The sequence below is a fragment of the Rhinolophus sinicus genome, linkage group LG03 (assembly GCF_036562045.2).
Source record: "Rhinolophus sinicus isolate RSC01 linkage group LG03, ASM3656204v1, whole genome shotgun sequence".
NCBI classification, from domain to species: Eukaryota; Metazoa; Chordata; class Mammalia; order Chiroptera; family Rhinolophidae; genus Rhinolophus; species Rhinolophus sinicus.
This window is the reverse complement of record NC_133753.1, coordinates 30,896,474-30,920,177: the sequence shown is the minus strand read 5'-3', so window position 1 is coordinate 30,920,177 and position 23,704 is coordinate 30,896,474. Positions and strand designations below refer to the sequence as shown.

At 40.4% G+C, this 23,704-nt stretch overlaps 1 long non-coding RNA gene across 2 annotated transcripts in view; it reads left to right on the top strand.

Annotated features, from left to right (window-relative positions):
• The window catches only part of LOC109448343 (uncharacterized), a 95,457-nt gene that overhangs the window by 61,028 nt on the left and 10,725 nt on the right, over positions 1-23,704 (top strand). For both annotated transcript variants that reach the window (XR_002137501.2, XR_012494634.1), the window contains exons 3-5: positions 13,150-13,270; positions 14,790-14,924; positions 15,778-15,857. This is a non-coding gene — a long non-coding RNA (uncharacterized LOC109448343). The remainder of the gene's footprint in view (positions 1-13,149; positions 13,271-14,789; positions 14,925-15,777; positions 15,858-23,704) is intronic.

Genomic DNA, 23,704 nt, shown 5'->3' with positions numbered 1-23,704 from the left:
TTCTAAGGGGTGGGCGTGGACAACGGTAACAAACACAGTACTTAGCAGTATGAAGCAACAGCTTCTAATAAGCAACTCAGAACAATAATGAGCATGCTATGTAATCAATTTCCTACTGAATATCTTTAAAGGGATCAAATTTGGGAAATGATCCGTCTAGACCAGGGTAAAGGGTAAGTGAGTAGGACTAAAGTCAGGGGAAGTGGAGCAAGATGGCATTCCATAACCCTCTCTCCACTTTTGAGGTGGAGTCAGGTGCTTGTGCTAGGAAAGACGATGCCAGACTGAATCCAGGTTAAGGCTTCTGTCTGCCAAAGCACTGCAACTTGTAACATTCTCCTTCCAGATGTGCAAGGATCAAGAGCTTCACAGAGGAGCTGTAGTGAAGCTTGAGAGACAAATAGGTAATTTTAAAAATAGGGAACATGGAGGAATGTATATTCTAGGGAAAGCCTTGAGTGTAAAACTGAAGGAAAAAAAAATTGCATGCACAGCTTTCTAGGACTTCAAAAGCAGGCATTAAGGACAACCTCTCCGCTGTTCTTCTACATAAAATTGTTTTATCTCCAACTCATTGATATGAGCCCTAATGGAGGGACATCCTGGCACTTTGGATGGGATGCTGTTGTCTTGTGAGGAGTCCACTTACCCAGTGCTTCTTAAACCAGCCTGCATCGGAACCACCGGCCAGTGCTTGTTCAAAATGCAGAATTTACACATTTTTTTTCTTTTTAATCTAAAATTATCTCTTCAAAGCAACTATAGCTAGGATCTTACTTTTAACAACAAACCAAAAATTCATACATATTAAATTTTTGAAAAGTTAATTTACTAAGGGAACTTTCTTTTAATTTTAATTAAAAACATTTTTTTTTTTAACTAACTTTGTTAGGAGCAAATAATATCCCACTTGCAGAAGCTTAGAAAAGGGCAAAATTGAGTCAAAAATTTCCCCATAATAGCAACTAGTAATAAAAGCAGAATGGTCTAAAGGTTACATCAGTCAGGGTCCTGGAAAAAAAAATAGCTTTATACTGAGTCATTTGAGAAGAGTGTAATAAGGACACTATTTACAAAGCATAGGTTGGGCTTAGACAAAGAAAAAGGGATGTGTTCTACTCCTGAGCTGGTAAGTGCAGGAGCCATTACCGCCAGTAAGCCTGAAAGGGCAAGGTGGGTGGAACCAGTTAAAGGACCCAAGAAAGAAAACTGTTGGAGAAGGGCGCCTGCAAAAAGGAATCAGAGAAATACATAGAGCAGCCCTCCCTTACCCATGGGGGGAATATGTTCCAAGACCCCCAGCGGATGCCTGAAATCATGGATATATATATCCTATGTTTTTTCCTATATATACATACCTACAATAAAGTTTAATTTATAAATTAGGCACACCAAGAAATTAAAACAATTAACAATAAAATAGAACAATTTTAATAATATACTTTAATAAAAGTTATGGGAATGGCTTTGGGGCCATTAGTAAGTAAAATAAGGGTTACTTGAACAAAAGTACTGTGATATCATGACAGTCTTTCTGACAACCAAGATGGCTACTAAGTGACTAACAAAGTCACTAACTGGCAGGCAGGAGATACAGCACGGAGTGGATACACTGGACAAAGGGATGATCCATGTCCTGGATGGGACAAGCCCTGATGGTGTGAGGTTTCACCATGTTACTCAGAACGGCATACAATTGAAAACTTAGGAGTTGTTTATTTCTAGAGTATCCACTTAATATTTTCAGACCATGGTTGACTGTGAATAACTGAAACCACAGATAAGGGGGGTGGGAGGACTACTATATGCCAAACTCATTGGGCAAACCTCACAGAGACTGGATGGCAAAGGGAGCCCACTCATACTGTCCAGGTGGCTCAGCCTCTTGGGGAAAAGAACAGGTGGAGAAGGGTGGAGAGTGGATCATGAGGGGAAAATGGAAAAAACTCCAATATCCGTCAGGGACAGCTAAGAGACTGGAGTGGCTTGTGTATATCTTAACAAGCACTGGAGAAAACAGTAAAGCGATTTCCTTTTCTATCATGTTGATATTACCCTACAGTATGTTTATAAGAAATATATTATCATGAAGTATTATGGTCTTATTTCAGGGGAGGGGAGCAGAATCCTTTGCCCCGCTCCCAGACCTATAGAATTAAGTCTGACTCTGGAAGAGGCCCAGAAATCTGAACTTTAAACAAGCACTCCAAATGGCGCAGGCCCAGTATTCAGAACCACTGAGCTACAAAATGAAACCCTGAGCAGTTCCATGTTTCTCCCAAAATAAGACCTAGCTGGACAATCAGCTCTAATGCATCTTTTGGAGCAAAAATTAATATAAGACCTGGTATTATATTATATTATATTATACCTGGTCTTATAGTAAAATAACACCCGGTCTTATATTATATAAGACACTGTCTTATAGTAAGATAAGACCGGATCATATATTAATTTTTGCTCCAAAAGATGCAGTATTGCTGATTGTCTGGCTAGGTCTTATGTTCGGGAAACACGGTAGTAGTTATCTTCTTAGAAAAGTGGTAACAGTTATCTGTGTTGAGAAAACAATTCTGCACAAAGTATCTATGCATGTGGATAAGGACAGGACAGGAGAGCAGACAAGTGAGAACAATTGGTTAGTGAGGGTGTTCAGAATTTTAAAACATATTTTTCTATGATAATGTTCCTCTAAGAGCTTTTTAAATTAAAAACACTTCTAAGAGAACTCGGAGTAGGTGAAACGCTAGGTCACAAGGGTCTGACCCCATTCCTGAGGAGTCCCTGCAACTCAATTACAGTATCTAAGTTCTTTCCATCCCCTGTCAGGGCTGCTCTGAACCCCAGAGTCTCCCAGCTTAGTTCTGTGCAAACATCCAGAGGAACACGTGTGACCTGGCTTCACAGGACCCCACAAGTCTTTTAGGTATGAGCGGGCAGCCAGCCACCATTGATAAGACTCCACCTTCCTCCTGCTCCTGGGCTGAGTGGCTGAACCTCTGGTACTTGGGCTGCGGAGGCCCCTTCTATTAGTTTCCTTGTCAGCAGTTTCCAGACGGTGAAAGTTACCTGCCCAAGGTAACCTTAAGCTGCAACAGAAATAACCCTTTGGACTAGAGACAGCAAGGCTGTACAGAGGCAGCAGGGCTCTGGTGGCTGTCCCTACCAAGCCCCTGGGCTGGGCCTTTAGCCTCTCCTTGAAGTCCTCTTTCTTTGGTCTGCTGGCTCTGGACAGGGGAGGGCGGGCTCAGGGTCTTCCTGACTTCCCCTCAGAGGCCAGTGAATTGCATGCAAAGAGGAAGTTCATCTTGTAGAGCAGGGAGAGAAGCTCTCCTAACCCCAGAAGTCAGGAAATGCTCATCATAGTCGATGTAAAGAGACCGCCAGCGCCTTCTGAGCTGACGCAGAGAAGGACTATTTATTTCTCAGTGATGCTTGTCTGAATTGGCAGGCTTGGGCTGGAGCAGGGGAAAGCAGATCCAAGACAATCATGTGGTGGAATTACACCTGCTGAGATAAAGAACCCTGCGGCTCCCCAAGCAAACATTCTTGCCGACTCTGCATTGCAAACTCTGGCTCTGGAGGCGCTGGGCTAATTTTTCTTTTGCCAACTAAAGGCAAATGGAGGAGGCAGAGCCTGGCAGCCTCTCCAGCTGCCTGGTGATTTGAGGATCACTGTAACTACTCCCTTCCCCCACCGCTGCCCTCCGACTGATGCCTAAGTAACAGGTATGAATTTGTTCCACTTCATCAATAAGCAAGGAAATACATCTCTTTATTTTTCCAAATCAACGGAACTCTGAGCCCCACCTTGGCCTGGGTGGTGGGATCCTCTATATTATTATTGAAATTCCATCTTTCCCTCCACTGGGCATAACTAGAATCCAGGGGCCTACTTGGTAACAGAAGAATGGGACAGGGGTCTGAGATGGTCAATAAAATAGCCACCATTTATTAATATTGCTTCTTTTGTAGCGAGATGCAGTTATTGGACTAAACTGTTTCTAATCAGTTGAATTATGTTAAATGTTGCTCTTACGCCACATTACATGGAACACTGTTTGAAAGACATGCTTTTTTTTGTAATTTCAATATAGGAGCCATGTCTACGATTAAAAGTAAAACATTTGGCATGTTTGTTGATTCTAGCTTCGTTTAATAACTTATTAGGCACGTAAGTTTAAGCTTTTTTTTAAGTTAATGGGGAAAATTAGAGATGCAATACTAATACTTTAGGATTTTGGTCTTGGGGTTTGTATGAAATTCTGAGGCCTTGATTCAACTCTTTCATTGCATTGTGATTTCCTTTTAGGTGCACTGTGCTAAGTGAAACTTGTCAAATAAATCTTCCTTTTAAAAACTGCAAATAAAAAATGTTTCTAATCATAGTATCTACTTTGCCTGCAGGCTCTGCCTGAGGGGGCTCTTGTCCACGTTTTCAAGGTCACATAATTAGAGATTGTCCCTGAGACATTAGCTACATACCAAGTTTGGGGTAGGGGTTGGGTGGGGGGATAGAAGGATTTTGAGGACTCTTTAGACTTTGCCCCCATAATCTGGGTGTCTCCCATTCTTTGCTATAGATAATTAATATTTGCTCATTTCCATGTTTATTGCCACATAAACAGCTTTAGAGTGTCCTCTTCCTCTCCCCGGATTGCTTGCCACTAAGACCCTCCTACTGAGATATTTAGAGGCCTAACTGCCAAGCACAACTGCTTCCCCGGAGCCTAAAACCTCCAGAGCCCCGCACAGAAGACGCACAGGTTTCCACCATTCAAGGATGCCTCCTCTCGAACGTCCTCCCAGACTTGCAGAGTTCAACTCTCTCCCTCATGCAGAAAGCTCCAGCTTCTCCCTACCCATCCCCACCCCACCCCCTGGGATACCTCCAGTTCAATTCCTTCTTGGGCTTGACCCCTGATTTGTACAGAAGTCACTACTTAACTGCTGCCACCCTCTAAGACAAAACCAGGAGCTGAGACCACTGAACACAAAACCTTGGCTGACCTGTGCAGCTAGTGGTCCAGTGAAGAGGAACAGAAATTGTTCTTTTCTTCCTTATAGCAGGAAGGAAATAAGCCTCACTCAATTATCATGCCTGAAATCCTATCACAGAGAGTCATTCCTTTGGGTGAGATATTGGTGACTCAGAGGGACCCTAAGATGTCACCCTTGGGAATGGTAACAAAGCACCTTACTGTAAGGGGTTCATCTGACACTGCCACAGTGGGGAATATGGGGGAGGCCCAGCTCTGCCCCACTTTACATTTGGGTCCAGAGGCTGGCTTTGTGGTTGGCTCTCTCTGGTGACGCTTACCAGTAAGCCTTCTCCTCTTTCTGTTGAAGATAAACTTGCAAGTTTCCTGTGGTTTGTTAAGCCTGGGCCACCACATCCTAGATAGGTAGCATGGTGGGGTGATTAACTCGGATATCAAACCACCTGGGAGTTATTGCTGTTTTGTAAGAAACAAAGACCCACAAGGCCAAATTTAGAACGAGGAGGGAATTAGAACACAAGTTCACATGTCTGGCAGAGGCACCGAGGACAGAGGCCTCCCTTCAGTGCCACCGGGGTGGGGTTGGAAGTGACTTCATTAAACTCACATTGTCAGAAGCAAGCACTGAAGGATAGTTCTCCCCAGGGCTGCCAACAGCCACTACGCAGCTCTCAGGTCCCATCGGGATTAACAGAAGCTATGAGTAGACTCTGGCTGGAATCAGGTTTCTTCACTTACTATTTTTGTGACCTTGGGCACCTACTTATGTTCTGTGCCTTGGTTTTCCCATCCCTAAAATGGGAATGACAACATACCTACTCCATAAGAGTGTTGTGGGGATCTGTTAGTATATTTAAAGCTCTTAGAAGAGTACCTGGCACATAGTAAGTGTTATATAAATGTTAATTGCTGTAGTTATTATTGTTACTGTCTAAAGCCAGGTGGATCACACATCCAGGAGTTTCAGGCAAGCCTCTGAAGCTGCAACTAGAAACAATTATTTCTACTTGCTCCCAGCCTGCCTAGGGCTACATATGAGATAATAGCTGTAAACACTTGGAGTTTCCCTGGGAGGGACAAAATACCCAGATTCACTACTAGAATCTACTGTGTTTCCCCAAAAATAAGACCTAGCTGGACCATCAGCTCTAATGCGTTTTTTGGAGCAAAAATTAATATAAGACCCGGTCTTATATTATATTATTTATATTATTTATATTATTTATATTAATACCCAGCCTTATATTAAAATAAGACCAGGTCTTATATTAATTTTTGCTCCAAAAGATGCATTAGAGCTGATGGTCCAGCTAGGTCTTATTTTCAGGGAAACATGGTAGGTGACAGAGGCTATTACTTTGGGGCTCTGGTTGAAAAACCCCCTTATGGCTATGGTTTAAAGGCCTTTGAAAGGCTTTCTGGTTCTAACATATCTTCATCATGGGCTTGCCTGGATGCCTAACATTGTCTCCAGTGCTTCCAGGACTTCTAAAGAGGGTACCCAGTCTGCAGCCACACTGTGTGTGGATCCTGACTCTGTCCTCAGTAGCTGAGAATATTGGAGAAGTTACTTAATCTCTGCACCTCACTTTGCTCATCTGTAAAAGTGAGGCCAATGAAAGTACCCTCTTTATAGAGTGAGAATTAAATAAAATAGTGTGTGTAAAGGTCTAGCAAAGTGCCTGGTACACCCTCAATACTCAGTTACTCAGGGATGATGGTGGTTTTGACCAAAGAAGCCATCAATTGGCAACTCAATATTTATTAATCTATGAATACTCGATTTTTAAACATTTTATAATTAATAAACACTACTAAGTATACAAAAATGTTGAAAAAGTAATACAGTGAACATTTTTATGCATATTATTGAGATTCGATAATTGTTTTATCTATGACTTTGCCATTTTTGCTCTTATTTGTGTTTTTTATGCAGTTATTTTGTTGTTGTGTGTGTATATACTTACCCCTCAATCATTTGAAAGTAAGGTGCAAGCATTGTGATGACATTTCACCCCTAAATACCTACACCTGTAGCTCTTCCAAATCAGGAGATTTTTTTCCTACATAGCCACAATACCATTACTGCATCTAAAACAATTGACAGTGATTTTAAAGTATTATCCAATACTGAGTGGATAGTCACACTTTTTCTGTTGTTCCCAAAATGCCTTTAAAAATTTTTTTCCAACTAGGAACGAATCATAGTTTATGCATGCATTGTGTTTGATTATGTCTCTAAATCTAGAGTACCCTCCTCTTCTTTTACAGGGGCAGTGATTTTTGAAGAAGCCAGGCCATTTGTCTTACAGAATGTCCCACATTATAGATTTGTCTTATTGTTTCTTTGCAGTGCTGTTTTTAGTGAAAATTTTGAAAAAGGATGAAAAAATCTGGAACTTGAACTGGAGTCCCTGGGCTGTCCCAAGTATATGTAACCCTGTTGCCCATAGGAAATGAAGGGAGAAACCAACAAATAAGGCACACTTATATTCTTGAAACGCTAAACCTGTTGAACACTAACTTCCCATTCTCCACTCCCCATAGCCCCTGACACCAGCATTCTAGTTTCTGTCAGTATAAATTTTATTACTCTAAGAACCTCATATAAGAGGAATTGTACAATATTTGTCCTTTTGTTACTGGCTTGTTTCATTTAGCATAATGTCTTCCGGATTCATCCATGTTGTAACACGTGTCAAAATTTCCCTCCTTTTAAAGGCTGCGTTTTATGTGTATTCCACATTTTGCTTGTCCATTCATCTGTTGATGGACCCTTGGGTTGCTTCCATCTTTTGGCTACTGTGAATAATGCTGCTATGAACATGGGCACACGCACTTTGACCTTTTGTCCTGAGGCTAGCCCTCATGCAGCCCCTAGTAACGTAATTTTAGGAACCATTTTCCTTTCCATCATTTTCTCCCTTTTGCCAAAGTCTAGCATAAAACTGCTCCTTCGGTCTTGCCGTTATCTGGAGCTTACAGCCATCTACACTAATGAGAGAAATCTGGGCACTACTCAAAGCTTACTGTAGCAAGTATATTGATTATAATATCAAGGTGTGAGAAGCCAAAAGCTCCAAGTTTTTTAAAGTCACTACATGCAAAAGGCCAGAGATACCATTTAAAATCAACTTAATGAATTTTTTATCTGTTAGGATTCTATACTTAGGAGGCTGGCTTTTTAAGGCACTTATTCCAAGATTCCAAATTAACATGTGTGGTTTATATCGAGCTACCCACAAACTACAAGAGGAAGCAAAGCAAAGTAGAACAAAGTCTGAATTGGACAATCAGAAAATGGAATCCAGGTTCAGAGCTCTGTTGATAACCATGTGATCTGGGACAAACTTTCAACTTTACTGTAAGTGCCCCAGTTTTCTCAACTGCCAAATGGGAGGTTGACTTACAGCCCTCAGATGCTATGATTGGCTGAGCTACATTTTATTTATTTGCAAAAATCAATAATAGGGAGACAGGTATGGAAATGGGAAAGCCCTGAAGTTCCAGCTTCTCTACAAATCAGTTGGGTAATCTTCAGAAGATCCCTTAATTTTATTGAGCCTAAATTTTGTCACTTGCAAATTGAGGATGATAAGTATTGGAGCGCAGTGATAAAGAATATAAGTAATGAACTATGGTGAAGGGGCTTTGTAATTTTAAGGTGTGTTAGGATCACATAAGTGGGATTATGTGGAGGATTTTAAGCACAGAGAGCTCTACAAATGTAAGGGAATACAGAAATATTCTTCATGACTTGTACAAACCCACAATATTTTACACTAAAAATGGATGATAAATCCCGCTCCCCTCTCTCCAAGAATCCATTCTCTATTGGCCCTGGGTATTTTTTTAAAAAAAACTGATTTGGATGTTGTGGTAGATCCTTCCCCATCCCTACTTTGTGTACTTTCAACAGCTGTTTGAAAATGCTTTCTTTATTTTGCTCCAGAACTTGTTGCAGCATATCTTGTTTCAACAACCCTCCAGCCTGCCAACGGAGCTTTGGTTTTGCCAGTTGCGATGACTCTAAAGCTCTTTGTCAGTTCTTTTGAGTCCTGGAACACTTGATCAGCTAATTGAGTTCCATGTTGCTTTCACCACTGAAGAGTAGATTACCAGGCTTTGCCGTGTTTTATAGTCTGCAGTTTAATTATGATTTTTTAACAGTGTTCCTCATTAGAACGTCAAGTAGTCTCCGTCAACCTTTGTTCACTCTTCTCTTTACAACCACACAACCCTTTATTCTAAGGAACTCCCTATGTTTCCAGTTCCAAGGGGGATTATTTGAAAAAAAGAATATAGGAAGAGATGAGCCCAGAATTGAGCTAATGGCTCACTGGATTATACATTGTTCTAGAGTTAAGCGTGGTATGCTAGGTTAAATAAGTAGTATGCATAAAAATCCCCTGGAATTCATAATAAAAGTACAGATTTCTGGACCTTGACTCCAGAGGTCCTCTGATTAAGGACTTCTAGGGTGGGTCATTTTAGACATGCTCCCCAGGTGATTCTGACGCAGAGGTTCCACGTTTTTAGAAACCTGATGGAGAGAACACTGGTTCTGCTATTGTTTTATGGACTCTAGACAAGCCACAAACTTGTCATACTCAGTCTCCATGGTTTATAAATGGCTATGAAAACAGCAACTGCTCTCCCAACCTCACAGGTTTGCAATGGGAGTAAAATGAGACAATAGACCAGAAACCATTTTGAAGAGTAAAGAACTCATGCCAGCGTGAGGTCCTGTCATCCTTCTCAGCATTCTCTTGCCTCCATGGAGTGGACCCCAGCAGGCAGCCCATCCTGCCCCCACCCCACTAGGCACTTTCAGGTGTTTACTTGAAGGGGAGGAGGCCCCGCAGACCTGCCTTTGTCTACTTGGTCCAGACAGGCTCACCTGGGTTTATGCCCTTCTCAATAGCATACTACAGGTCCACACACATTTCTGCTGAAATCTTGCCAAAAACGGATCTGGGATGACCCTCCCAATAGGCCCACGTCCTCTTTGAAATCTAAGTACATCTGCATCATTAATGATTCCATTAATTGTATTTTTTACATTGTCACAACATTCCTGGGCCACACGTCTTCCCTTTGAACCAGGGCTCATACCCGAGGGCTTGCAGTTTACATCCACCCCTTGAGCTCTGGCTGTGTTCCCAGGTACAGTGTGTATCTTTTGAAGTTTAAAGTGATCAACTTCACATTAATCTTTTCCTACTCACTCTATTCTAATTGCTTTGGAAAGAACCTTTCCAGGGCATTTTACCCTTTTTGGACACATGTAGTTAGGAATAAAGTAATGGGAGTATCATTTTCAGTTAAAACCAGTTGAAGTCAAAATTCAAGTCCAGTAAAAGACACTGTCCTTATCTTTTAGGTAAGGGCAGCCTACCTCAAAAGGCCTGTTTTATCCAATTAAATTAAGCAGTTTACCAAAGGGTTATACTTCCAGAACCCAGAGAAAGGACTCCCACCCCTCAGCATATCCTGGACTTTTCAACTACTCCCTGGAAACTGAAATTCTTTTTAACCAGTTAAAAGGCCTAACATGCAATACCCTCAGGAGAGGTTGTCAATTAGCCCTGCATACACACTATGATTCTAAAAAGGATACAGACTCTTTCCACAAGGGGACGGGAGGCAGGAGGAAGAGACCTGTGCTGGAGAGAACTAGAAAAGGAAAGTTAGGGGAAAGGGAAGAACTGAAGAAAGGGGAAATGGAAGCGAGGGAAGGCTGTGTATGCTTGAGCAATTTACTCCCTAAGAGATTGCAACTTCTCCAGACTTCTCAGGAGCTTGAAAAAGTCGTGCATACTTGGAGTTGGTCAGAGACATCTCATTAAGCAAATGATTCTTCATATTTAAGAAAGAGCCTAATGGGTAAGAAAGCCTCAATGGGATGAGACCTCCATTAGTATGTGACCACTGTCACCTATCAATCCACCCTGAATGTCAATCCACCCTGAAATCTGTGTGAGGTCTAACTGAGCAGAAGATGGGGTGGATGAGATGGGGGTGAGAATTTAAAAGGGTCCTTCCAGCATCCAACAACCTACCCTCATTTTGTTACCCTGGGCCCCAGTTGAAAGGATGAAAGAATGGGGAAAGGGGATGGAAAGAAAAGTCATAAAGAGTTTTGTGGACTAATTCAATGCATATTTAGAAGAATAACGTAATCTGAATAAATCCTGAGGCCCTCAGTAGGCTCAGTTTCCAAGTATCATATCAAAGAAGATCATCCAGGAGCCAAGAAGAAATTAAACCAGCATTCCAATCTTCAGAGATGCAAATCTCTAACAGGACACTAAAGGGAATCTGATTTATAACCCAGAGGATGAATCTCAAATTCCCTTTTCTCTCCTTAATTTGCACCTGACAGAGACTTTTACTCACCAAATGCCCCAAATTGTCTTGAATACCCAGACCATGCATTTATCCCCCCTCTTCATTCACCCCCTCTTTCCACCCACCTCTCCAATCCCATTTCTCTTATCTCCAAACTCTGCAAAAACTGATCTCCAAACACTTGCAAACTGGTTTGAAAAGACAGGACTATCCTTAGAGCAACTCTGTTCAGTGGAAATAAAATGTGAACCACATATATAATTTAAAATTTTCTAGTAGCCACATTTTAAAAAGTAAAAAGAAATAGGTGTTGTTCCTGTGTAAGAATGAGGCACTAAGAAGCCAACAGAGTTTTGGGTGGTGGTGGTGGTGGAGATTCCACATAAAATATAGGACATGAGTTCAATTTAAATTTCAGGTAAACAATAAATAAATTTTTAATATAAGTATGAAGCAAATATTTCATGGGACATGTTTATGCTAAGAAATTATCTGTTGTTTATCTGAAATTCAAATCTACTGAGCATCTTATATTTTTATTTGCTAAATCTGGCCAACTTAGAGGGGATCTGATTCAAATAGTGGGACCCTATTTTTCCTTGGGCCTATCAGCTTTCTCAGAGAAAAATCCTTCAGTTTGCCCTTTGGAGTTATAAGCCCAGCTGCTAATGTGCCACAAGCCAGTTGTGGGAAGGGAACAGTGTGCAGACTATTCAGTGCCACCATCTACCCCTCTTCAAACTGTGTCTTGTATGTCTCTCCTGAACTTAACCCTGGAAGAGTTGGGGAGGGGCAGTTGTCTGGCAGAGAGGGTTTGGAAGGAGAACTAGTAGTGATTTAAATGTGTTGTTATATGAACTTTCAACCAATCCTACTGTTTTCAGGCCTGCCCAACACTCCAACATTTGGAGATGCCCATTCCCCACCCACCCCAACCCCACCCCCTGCCTGGTGTCTGGAGTTTTTCTGGGATTCTGAGACTCTAATTGATTTGTTTCTCCTGTAGGTGTAGGTTTCAGCTTTCTCTGAATATTGTTTATTTCTCTCATTTGCTGTGTGTTTGTCTAGTGTTCTTTTAGTCTTTGTTGGTTTATGTCATTTTTGACATAAAAACGTCCAAACCTGTAGATAATTTTAATAAGAATTTATTTGTGATGACAATGCTGGGAAGCAAGAGCTCAAATGCTCCAGTGAATGACAGTCTTGTAGTTTCTTTTATACATTTGGAATTAAGGAAGTAAGTAAGGAAGATTACATGGAGGTGGGAGAAAGCAATGCGGGGATTGGATTACAGGACAGTTAACAGAATTATGTGCTCTCTTGAGGGTGGTTATGCTTCTGAGGGGTCTGAAAAAGAGGCATTTCAAAGGTGTGTTAACGTAGATGCACAAAAAATGGACCTGGCTTGCTTAAGACAAAGATAAACCTTTTATTGAAGAAGTTATAGGCCTGAGATGTGACTAACCATGACCTGCCCAGTTAGGGACTTATGATCAGATCACCTTATGAGGTTACTTTCGGTTAGATTTGTTATAGCACCCTTTTTTTTTACCCACATTGTTAAAAAATTCCTTTGCTGTATTTTTTTTTTGTGTGTGTGAGAATAGAGATAAATGTGACTGTTCAATCTGCCATGTTTAACTGGACAACAATGATTTTCCCATTTATTTTCTTGGCCAACGTACCTGGAGAAGAGAAATTGTCTTTAATGTGTTGCATACTCAAGTGTCCTGGGGAAAAGGTGTTTGAATAAACCCAGGATTTTTCCTTCTTCTCCCTTTTCTTCCCTGTCCCCAAGGAAAGACCAAAAGTGATACTGAAATGAGGTATTGGGCCTTCCAGACTTGGTACTATGGCACTGTTGGCTCACCAAGGAGAGCTGGATGAGCAAGCCTATAAATCTTCAATCTTAACCAACTGTGAGTTATAACCTAACCGTTACCTGCAGATCTGTGGCTTAGAGCAATGAATTTAGATAAGAGCCGGGTTTATTGCTTTACAATAAGTGCTGTTTGATTATTGGTTTACAAAAGCTCTTTAGTCACTAATAAATAACCACCCAGAGTCATTTGTTAAGTTGGAAGATGAGGGATTTCTAAGGCTCAATGAGAACTGAGAACCCTGGACTTTGCCTGTTTCCTTAGACTGAAATGAGCCCAGGAAATTTCAAAAGTAGTTTGGTCACTTCCAAAGAATTATTTTTTACCAACTCATATTGTCATAATTAAACAAGTTGGTACATGTGGCAAATATCGTAGGCAGTAAAATTCAGGCTGATAATCACCATAGTCATGGAATGGAAGAAAAGAGCAAGAATAAGGCAGGAATACCAACTGCCTTCACTGGACTTGGCCCCCTTTTAGGGATGATGAAATAGGCTCAGAGAACCTTCTTGCAACTAAGTGGTGCTACTGGTATTTAAATTCACATTTGTCAATGAATAAGACAAACAAACAAAAATTCATAGACAGAAACAACAGTTTAGTGGTTACCAGACGGTGAGAGGGTTGCGATAGAAGAGTGTAAAGGGGGTCAAATATATGGTGATGGAAGGAGAACTGACTCTGGGTGGTGAACACACAATACAATATATAGATGATGTTTTAGAGAAACGTACACTAGAAACCCATATCTTTTTACTAACTAATGATACCCCAATAAATTTAATAAAGATAAAAAACATAAATTCACGTTTGTCAGACACTGACTCTTAGAGAAGGATTTAGACCCTCTTTGAATTTAAGAATCGAAAAGGCCTATATTCTTTCTGGGAAAGCAAAGAATAAAACCAAAGAACTTTCTGCAGAAGAAAATTTGCTCTTTTATTTTCCAAACATTGTTTTCCACAACGAATTATTTCTCTAGCAGATATTGCCGGGCAGTTGGATTGGGAGGACAGTTATCAGGAAGGCTTCTGTTTTAGTAGTGGTATCAGCCAAACAAAATCAAGAAGAATATATGGTGGCAAGAAGCAAGAACTGGAAATCTCTCTTGGTTCAGTTCACAGTTAAAGAGCACTAATTTTCTTGTATAGTAATGTGAAAAATAATATAAGCAGAGCCACTTTAAAATGGAGTCAGAGCTGCTATCCCAGCGGAACCACTACATTGTTCCTCTTACCTCTCAAACCTTTGGATGTTAAACCAGGGCAAAGTAACCTTTGGACTGAGCCTAAAGCAGCATTGTATTCCAAAGAACTGTTTGTTATGACCACGGACTGAAAATTAAAGACATTTTTTAGAATTGGCATCACTATGTTAGCTTATCTGCACCTCTAGAAATTCCTTCTTTCTATTCACATAATTGTTTCCCTTGCCTGTCTTATAAATACCCCAGAACATTATTTAGGTTTCTGCCTGAATCAGTGCTTGCAGAATAGCTATTCTTTGGGATCTTAAATAAATGCTGTTGCCTCTCACTTTGGCTTTTTATTTTTAGGTTAACAGTGGACAAGGACATCTTCAGGAAAACCAGGAGACCATCTCCCATGATTAAAAACAAAAAAACAACTCCAAGCTTGATGGGACTCAGACCTTGGTCTGTTCTGGGTAGAGAGAGGTATTAGAGAGAGAGGTGAGCTCCTATAAAGAGTTTCATGTGAGGGGAAGAAAGATGGATATGTTAGTTACTCTCAGGTAGTGCAGAAGAGTCTGGCAATATTAGATTTTTATGTTCATTTTAATTGTTTTGATATCTTAATTTAGTAATAAATTGTCAGTTAATCACTTTTATGCAAAAATAAAAGGTGCATAAAATGTTAGTGCTCCTTCCTGCTCAGTGCCCCCTCCCCAGTCTAGAGTGCTATTGAGATATTGTACATTTCACTCAAGTAAGTCGGCAACTTTATCAGAGCGTAGAGAACACTGGCAAATATCCCTCATGCTACAGCAGAAATATAAAAGGCCTTCAAGTCCTAATTCCTTCTGGCCCCAAGAATATATCTTATAGAAGGAGCATCTTTGCTGGCCCTGGAGAATTGGTCACCAGGTTACATTATTTTGATTGTAGGGAAAGCCCATATTCCTGCTTCAGATCTTAGAGCCCAGGGGTTAGTACATAGGGTTAGATAAGTGATTTATGAATGTGATTAAATGGGCATTGTGTTAAATCTGAGCTGCATGGGCTTTTAGGTCAAGTTTATATAAAAATGCTTTCGAATTCTTTCCAGTTACTAGTGAGGTCAGTGTATCCATGGAAAGCTACCCTGCACAGACACTGGAAAAACAGGGTCATTCCCGATTTCTGCCATGTGATCTTAGTATGACCTTGCTGATGTGTTTGATTTTTAGTCCCTTGGTTTAAGTGGAGAAGAGAACCCTCTTTGCAAGGGTACCATAAAGAGCAGTAATTGTCAACCTTGATTTTGCAAAAGCGAGAGCCTTTCTGAGGTTGTTGCAGAGTCTCAAGATATTTCTGTCTATCCTAGTGGAGTCCTCCCACCAAGCGCGTGACATCAGGAGAAGCGGTCGTGACATTAAACAATTGGGGTGACGCAACTCCAAGAAGGTTGGAAATTCTTTACATAATATGGTTGTAAAGCTACAGGGTAAAGGAAGAAGTGACTTGATTTTATGATGACTAATACGCCAATCCCAGCACTTAACTTGGTTGCTGTTGCCAAAGAAGGAGGGAGGAGAAAGAAAAGACAGGGAGATGAGGGGCGGAGGGAGAGCTGCCTCAGTTGTGACAGTTCTACTACACCATAAATTAAGCTAATTATTAGTATCAGCTGTTACTTATTATTTAATTCAGCAGTTCTGCTCTGTAATTCTATAACTCTTAAGTTGGCAAAGCATTTTATAATGGAGCTGTATGAAAGATTCCATATAAAATTAAGTTTACTCGTCTTGTTATTATAGTTTAGGAGCCATCCTATTGAACTGGTGTGATCGTGAATTAAGAAGGTGGGCTGCTAAGGAAGAGCTGAGAGAGAGCGAATGTTTACTTCAAGCCAGTGTCTATAATCCCAGCCACCAGGAACAGGGGCCTGGTAGATAAAGGTTAAGAAGGATGAAATCTGTGATTAAGCCAGAAGTGTGGGTTCTGTTTCTGATTTTTGTCATGATTTTGACCTTTTAGAATGGAGATGAAATGAAAATGTTTGTCTTGTATCTACCTGCCCAGGATGTAATAGAGACTAACAGACTCTAGGAGAGAAATGGAGACACCCTTTAAGAAACGCATTAAGTAATTATCAGGTGATATAACCCTGGAAGGTCCTGTAGCCACAACAATTTCACTTGAAAGCTATTCACTTAGGAAAGAGAAGACAGAAAGGCCTAGAGTTTCAGATGAATGCCCCCTCAGTGCACCTATGTTAGAACACTTAGGCAAAGGGAGTCCACAGGAGGGGTCAGCAAATATCTGCGTGTCTTCATAGTGACTCTTCCTTATCGCATCACAATTTTTCTTTGACTATTCCACATAAAGAATTACTAAAAAAATATAGTAGTATTGTTAAAAACACTTTACAAGGAAGTTTTTAAACAAGTAAAAATAATATGTAGAAACACAGGAAAGCACAATCCCATGAGCAAAATTCAAACAGTCTATTAATTAAAACAAGCTATGAGGTTGGTGCAAAAGAAACTGCAGTTTTTGCAATTGTTTTTCACCTTTTAAACCGCAATTACTTTTGCACCAACCTAATATCTAGTGAGCTCCAACTATCTTATGGGGGCAGGCAATGTGCTTGGAGCCGAGATCACAGTGGTGAGTGATGTAAACCGATCCAGTCTCCACAGGATTTAGAAGCTGCATGCTGTTCTGGGTTCAAGAGAGAAAGGCCTGATCACCTGAAATCTGTTTGGCAAGTAGGCTAGACATTAATAAATGGGATAAGGATGGAGTAAGGTAGTCTTTTAAAGCAGGGCTCAGCAGCCTAAGATAAGGGGTTCAGGAGTGGCTTTGGGGACAATTTGTGGTGGTTGAGTATTCCAGCTGTGGAGCCAAGTAGGAGTGCTACCCTGTGTTCATCCCAGCCATTCCCAGCCTTCTGCAACCTAATCCCCTCCTCCACTCCCACTGGATTTCTGGCAGCTAAAGGATCGTCCTTTGGGGTCCCCCAAGGATCATTCAGGCAGATTGGTCAAAGGGCCTGCCTTTTTTTTTGCAGCCAGCCCACTCCCAAGCTTTGTTCACTGGTATGTCAACGAAGGAAACCCCTAGGCAGCTACTTCTGAATTTACTGATCCCAATTTTGATAAGTGTTTCCAAGAGAAAAGGACAGCCAATGTCACATGTTTCCCATCTAGAGTTTCCATTTGCATCTGGAAAATTGGAAGCCATCTAGCTTGCTGGCCTATATCACATGACATGGATAATAATGGGAGGGCCTGGCAATGTAGGATGGCTCGATCCTTAGCTGATATCCACTGAGCCCACACAATTGCCCATGCATTGTAGAAAGAGGTGACACAATCCTAGCCCTTGATGGATTTTCGATCTAAAGTTACATGTTTTACATTTAAAAGAGGAACTTAAAATATGCAGGTCAATTGCACTTCCTAAATATTTATTGATTGCCATTAACTTGGACCATTAAACACTATCTTTTTGAAACCCCTTCTCTCTGCCCTCACTAATGGAGCATTCTCAATAATAGGTTTTTTCTCTTAAACCTTCTTACACAGCTTTTCCTTTTAAACTAAACTAAGGAAATATTATCATAACTGAAATCTTTCCCTGTTCAGCTAGAAATGAGCATTTAAGTTAAAGCAAATTGTAGGCCAAGATTTAAAGGGCCATTAATTAATAATGATACCAGAGAAGCAAGGTGACTAGATGGCTGAAATTGGGCAGAACAGGTCTAAGTTTTGCTACTTGTCCCATCTGAAAACATTTGTCCCTCAAAAGCACATTTAATTACTGAGTGAGGTAACTTGGTAGAAATTTAGTACGGTGCCTGGCACATGGAAAGCTCTCAATAAGTGTTTTCTGCTGTTTCCCTCTCTCTTCTACCTTCTTTGCTCTCAGCAGTCACCCATACCTTCTTCCATCTCATTATGAAAAGAATAGTTTGAACTTCTTCAACTTTTCTAACTTAAAGCTTATCTCTTTGGTGTTCCTTTCCTGGTCTGACTCCACTGATAATCTTGATGCCTCCGCCTCTAGGCTCCTCTGCAGCCCCCCTCTGCCAGTAACCCCTTCTTAACTATGTATCTTCATTCTCTCCTGCTCTAATGTTTCCTTACCTTAGTCAACTAATGCACTCTTTCTTAAAATCCAACAAAACTTTCTCTCAACCCTTTTTCTTCTTAAGTTACTGGCTATTTTCTCCTACCTATTGTGCCAAGCTTTTTGAAAGAGTAGTTTGCACTGCATCCCTCCAGTCATCTAAAATCTGTCCCTTGCTTATTGCAACCTGCTACTGCGGCTACGAAAATTGCTTTCCCAAAGATCAGGAATGACTCCCATTTACCAAATTTAGTGGCCTCTTCTCATTCCTCTTCCACCTCTGTGGCATGTGATGTGCTTATCCACTCCCCTGATAAATTTTTCTGACTTTGTCACTCTTTATCAGCTCGCATGTTTGGATCAGTGCTTCTCAATCTGGATGCATATAAAAATTACCTGGGGAACTCTTTAAAATTGCAAACGCAGATTATATCTGATTAAATACATACCAATTAAATCTGATTTATGACCCCACCCAGAAGTTGGATTTAATTGATCTGAGGTTGTGCACTGGCCTTTATCATCTAAATGCTCCTCAGGTGATTCTCAAGTACAGCGAGGACTGAGAACCATAGGTCTAGAGTACCTACTTTTACCTTCAGTTCTTATGTTTTTCCTGATACAAAGACCCAAATTTCCAGCTCTTTGCTGAGCCTCTCAGCTTGAATGCTCCACAACACTTCACTTTCTAGGTGGTCAGAATCAAACTCCTGTTCCCAATACTAAAAACCTCTTCCTCTGTGCTTGTAGGGCTACTATTCTCCCATTCTCCCAAATTGGAGACCTAGTAGTCGTTCTTAAAAATATCTTCTGCTTTGCTCCTCAATTCTCTTATTTACTGTGCCCTGTAGGTTTTATTGCTGACCAATTTCAAATCCATTCTCCCTACTGCCATCCAATGTCCCATTTTAGCACCTTATTGCAACAACTTTTTACCTGGCCTTCCTGCCTTCAGTCTTTCCCCTCTTCATTTCATTTCCACATACGAGTAGAAAGATCTTTCTGGAACACAGATCTGATTGTATCCACTCAATAACTACCACTAAATTACTCTTAGCCAATAATAAGGTCCAACTTTTTTAGTGAGGCCTTCACAGTTTGGCCCCAGTTCTCTAATATCACTCTCGTCTATCTTAGATTCCCACCCCATGATGTTCCCTTAATTCATTTGTGGTTCCTGAATCATGACATGTATTCTCTCTTGTCTTATACTAGTCTCTCTGTGTGGGGCTGGATTCAACTGAGATGGTTCAAATGAAGGGATGATTTACAGAGTCAAGGTAAAGGGAAGCTACAAGAGTAGTTGAGACACCCAGAGACTAGCAGAGTGGGAAGCTCTTACCTTTTGCAGGCCTGAGGGGCCAAGGGCATGAAACAGTGTTACCACAGCTTAGTGAGAGCTGGAGCCATGGGAAAGAGGGCCATCAGTAGGAGCTGTAGGCAGGGGTGGCTTCAGCTGCTGGTAAGCCACAGTGCTGAAGCAGAGAGGGGACAGTGAATAAACACCCCAAACTCTCTCTCCTCCTGCCCTCTAATCTCCAGCAGTTTTGAGACATTGGCCAAACTCAACCAGAAGCCAGCCAACCACCAAGGATGGTCAAATGAGGCAAATTACAAAGGAGGGCGGAGAGAGGCAGAGAATGAATGGTGGTATGAGGCGGGGGGAAATTAAATGGAGAACAACTACACAAGGCGTATTTATATATAGTAAAATCCCTTGTATCTTTTAGGGCACAGTTCAAATGTCACCTTTTCTATGAAGTCTTCCCTCATCTTCCTACCCCAAGATCCGGTTATTATTTCACTCCTCTATGCTCCCTTAGTTGTTGTTATGCTTGCATTATTGCAGCTCTCAGTCTGACTTATGATACAATTATTTGTGTATCTACATCCATCTCCCGCATCATATTTTGTGCTGCTGGTGGAAAGGGATAGTACTTCATTTGGTACAGTGTCTTGCAGGTAACAGGCACTCAATAACTGTTGGTAGAATTTAATTGCATTTTCCTGTTATCGCCTTCTCAGCCTCTGCCAGGGAGATTCATATATACTTGTATGCACAGTCATCACATGTTTTACAGTCCCCCTTTTCATAAGAGTTCCTTTTTTGGTCCTACTTCTGTTTCTCGCTTGATTTTCTCCTTCTTCTGATCTACATTTCTTAGGTTAGATACTTCAAACTGCAGCTCACCAACAAATTGTTGGGAATACTGTCATCACTGATCTTGGCAAGGGTCTAAAAATCTTCAGCTTGATTCCATGTCCTAAATAGTGCATATAAATTTGTTTTCTTTAATTTATGCATGCACCAAACTTAAAAATGAAGTCACAAAACCTAAGTTTTCATCTTCATTGGACTTCAAACTCTTATGAATAGAAATTATGCTTGGCTTAACATATTTTGCAGGTAGCAGAGGTTGTGTGCTGCTCCTCTGCTTTATAAATACCAATAATAAGTACAGTGAACATATTTTTACTATGCAAACACTATTCTACATTGATGGTTTTGATGCACATTGGTAGATGGCTTTGAGGTTTTTATATGAAAAGGAGTATCTTTAGACCCAATGAAAATATTATTTTACATCTGTAATATTGGTCATAGAAATAATGGTAAGAATTCTATTTCCTATAGCAGTTCTGAGTTTTCATCTCAAATACTATATTTTTCATCTTAAGAAATTCAACTTTGTCTCTTTTTTCATATTCTTCTTTTCTCTCCTTAATATGCTCACTCCTTCCTCTGCTCTCTTGAGCATATAGAGCATAGTTATACTAGCTGTTTTAATGTCTTTGTCTAATTTTATCACCTGTGTCATATCTGGATCTGTTTGTACTGATTGATTTAGTTTTCCTCATTATGTGTTGTATTTTCTTGCTTCAATTTGCATGCCTGATTTAAGAGTATCAGTAAAAATTGGCTTCTAGGCATTGTGAATTTCACATTGTTGGATGCTATATTTGGTGGGGAGGAGAGGTGGGGAGATTGTTTTGTTAAATATTTTCGAGTTATGCTCTGGGATACAGTTAAGTTAATTGGAAACAGTTTGACCCTTTTGAAGCTTCTATTTAAACTGGAATAAGCAGGAGCAGAGCAACCTTTACTTTAGGGCTAATTTGGCTTAATCACAAGGCAATACCTTTCCGGGTTCTCAACCAGATGCCCAGTGTGCTAGAAAGTTTTTCCGTTTGGGCTGTTGGGAATGTAAACCATTGCCAGCCCTGTGTGAATGCCAGTAATTGCTCCTTGCAGGTGTTTCTCTCCCTGGTTGCAGGTAATTTCGTCAAAGTTGTGTGCTGATCAGTACTCAGCTAAAGACTCAAGGGGAAGCCCCTGCAGATCTCTAGAACACTCTCACCCTCTCTCCGTCTCTCCCTCTCACTCACTTTCTCTTTCTCCCCCTCTCCCCCATTCCCCTCTCTCCTTTTTTCCCTTTCTCTCTCGCTCCAGCTTTTTCCTGTCTGGCAATCTACCCTAAAAATTATAGTGGCCTTAGCCAAATCTGAATTCTCAATTCCTTCTCTTCAACTTAGGAAATTGTCCGGCTTTGCTGGGGTTCCCTTGGCCATGCTATACCGTGGACTCTCTCCAGGCAGTGAGCTGGGGAGATGATAGGTTCATGTCATTTGTTTTTCTTCTTTTAGAGATCACTGTCCTGTGCAGCATGTTAGCCAATATCTGAAAAGTGGTGTTTATATATTTTGTCTGTTTTTCATTTGTTTAAGGTGAAGGGTAAATCAGGTCTCTGTCATTCCATCATGGCCACAAGTGAAAGTCAGTTTTGATTTTTAAATGGGGGATGGAGAGGTATATTGAACCCATTTTGTATCAAAAAAATAAGCTGGTGTATGACCATGGCCCAGTCATTTACTTCTTAGCTTTAGTTTGTTTATCTGTAAAATACAGAGTTTGGTCCATATGATCATTAGGTTCTTTCCTGGCCCTTAAATTTTGTAATTCTAGAATTAAGCACAGGTGTATCTTTGCAGAGAGAATTGATACATATAATCTCCAAAGTGATAGTTTAAAGATTCGGAACTATGGAACTTCCATTTTGCCATAGTAAGGTAAATTTAGAAGAGAAAATTTGTGGTTTAATAGATGAAGGAGTCTTTAGTTACAAAGTTGAGAGGGACAACACAAATCCCATAGCACACAAACGTAAGATGACCAAACAATTCATTGAGGGGGAAATGAATAGGGATATTCTTAGTTTCATTATTATTCACAGGGCCTAGGCACTGTGCTTTGGACATGGTAGGTGTTCATTAAATAGACGTTGACTATCTCAGTGATACGTGAAGCTATTTTCCTAACAAAGAAAAGTAACTGAAAAAGCTTTCACTATAGCAAAAGTTGGAGACAAACTGAAAATCCATCAATATTGGGTTTGGTCAGTAGTATATCCATGCAATGGGATATTATATAGTGGTCAACAAAACTGAAGCAGAGTGGTATGCACTGATAAGGGATGCTTTCAAAGATATATTGGTAAATGAACAAAACAAGGTCATGACATATATTTTATACTCTTATTTATTTCATAATAAAAAGGTTTAAAAAGGAATTGAAAAAGCAATGTGTACAATAATAGCATTTTACTATCTATATCACATATATTTTACATATATAAATAAAATCTGTTTAAGGCAATATGTACATACATGCTTGCATTTTCAGAGAATACATCCAGAAAGATACACAAACTGGTGCCTCAGGGCAAGAGCACTAAGGGATAGTGTGATAGAGAGACTCATTTTTCCCTTTACACCCTTTTATATTAACTTTGAATTTGTTATCATGTGTATATGTTATTTAGTTCTTAAATATTCTTCTACAGTAGATTGTATACATAAATTATAATGTATATAATACATACAATTTTTTTAGTGAAATGATTGCAGTTTTCTTTTTTTTTAGATTTTATTGGGGAAGGGGAACAGGACTTTATTGGGGAACAGTGTGCATTTCCAGGACTTTTTCTCCAAGTCAAGTTGTTGTCCTTTCAATCTTAGTTGTGGAGGGTTCTGCTCAGCTTCAAGTTGTTGCTTTTTCAGTCTTAGTTGTGGAGGGCGCAGCTCAGCTCCAGGTCCAGTTGCCATTGCTAGTTGCAGTGGGCAGAGCCCACCATCCCTTGCGGGACTCGAGGAATTGAACTGGCAACCTTATGGTTGAG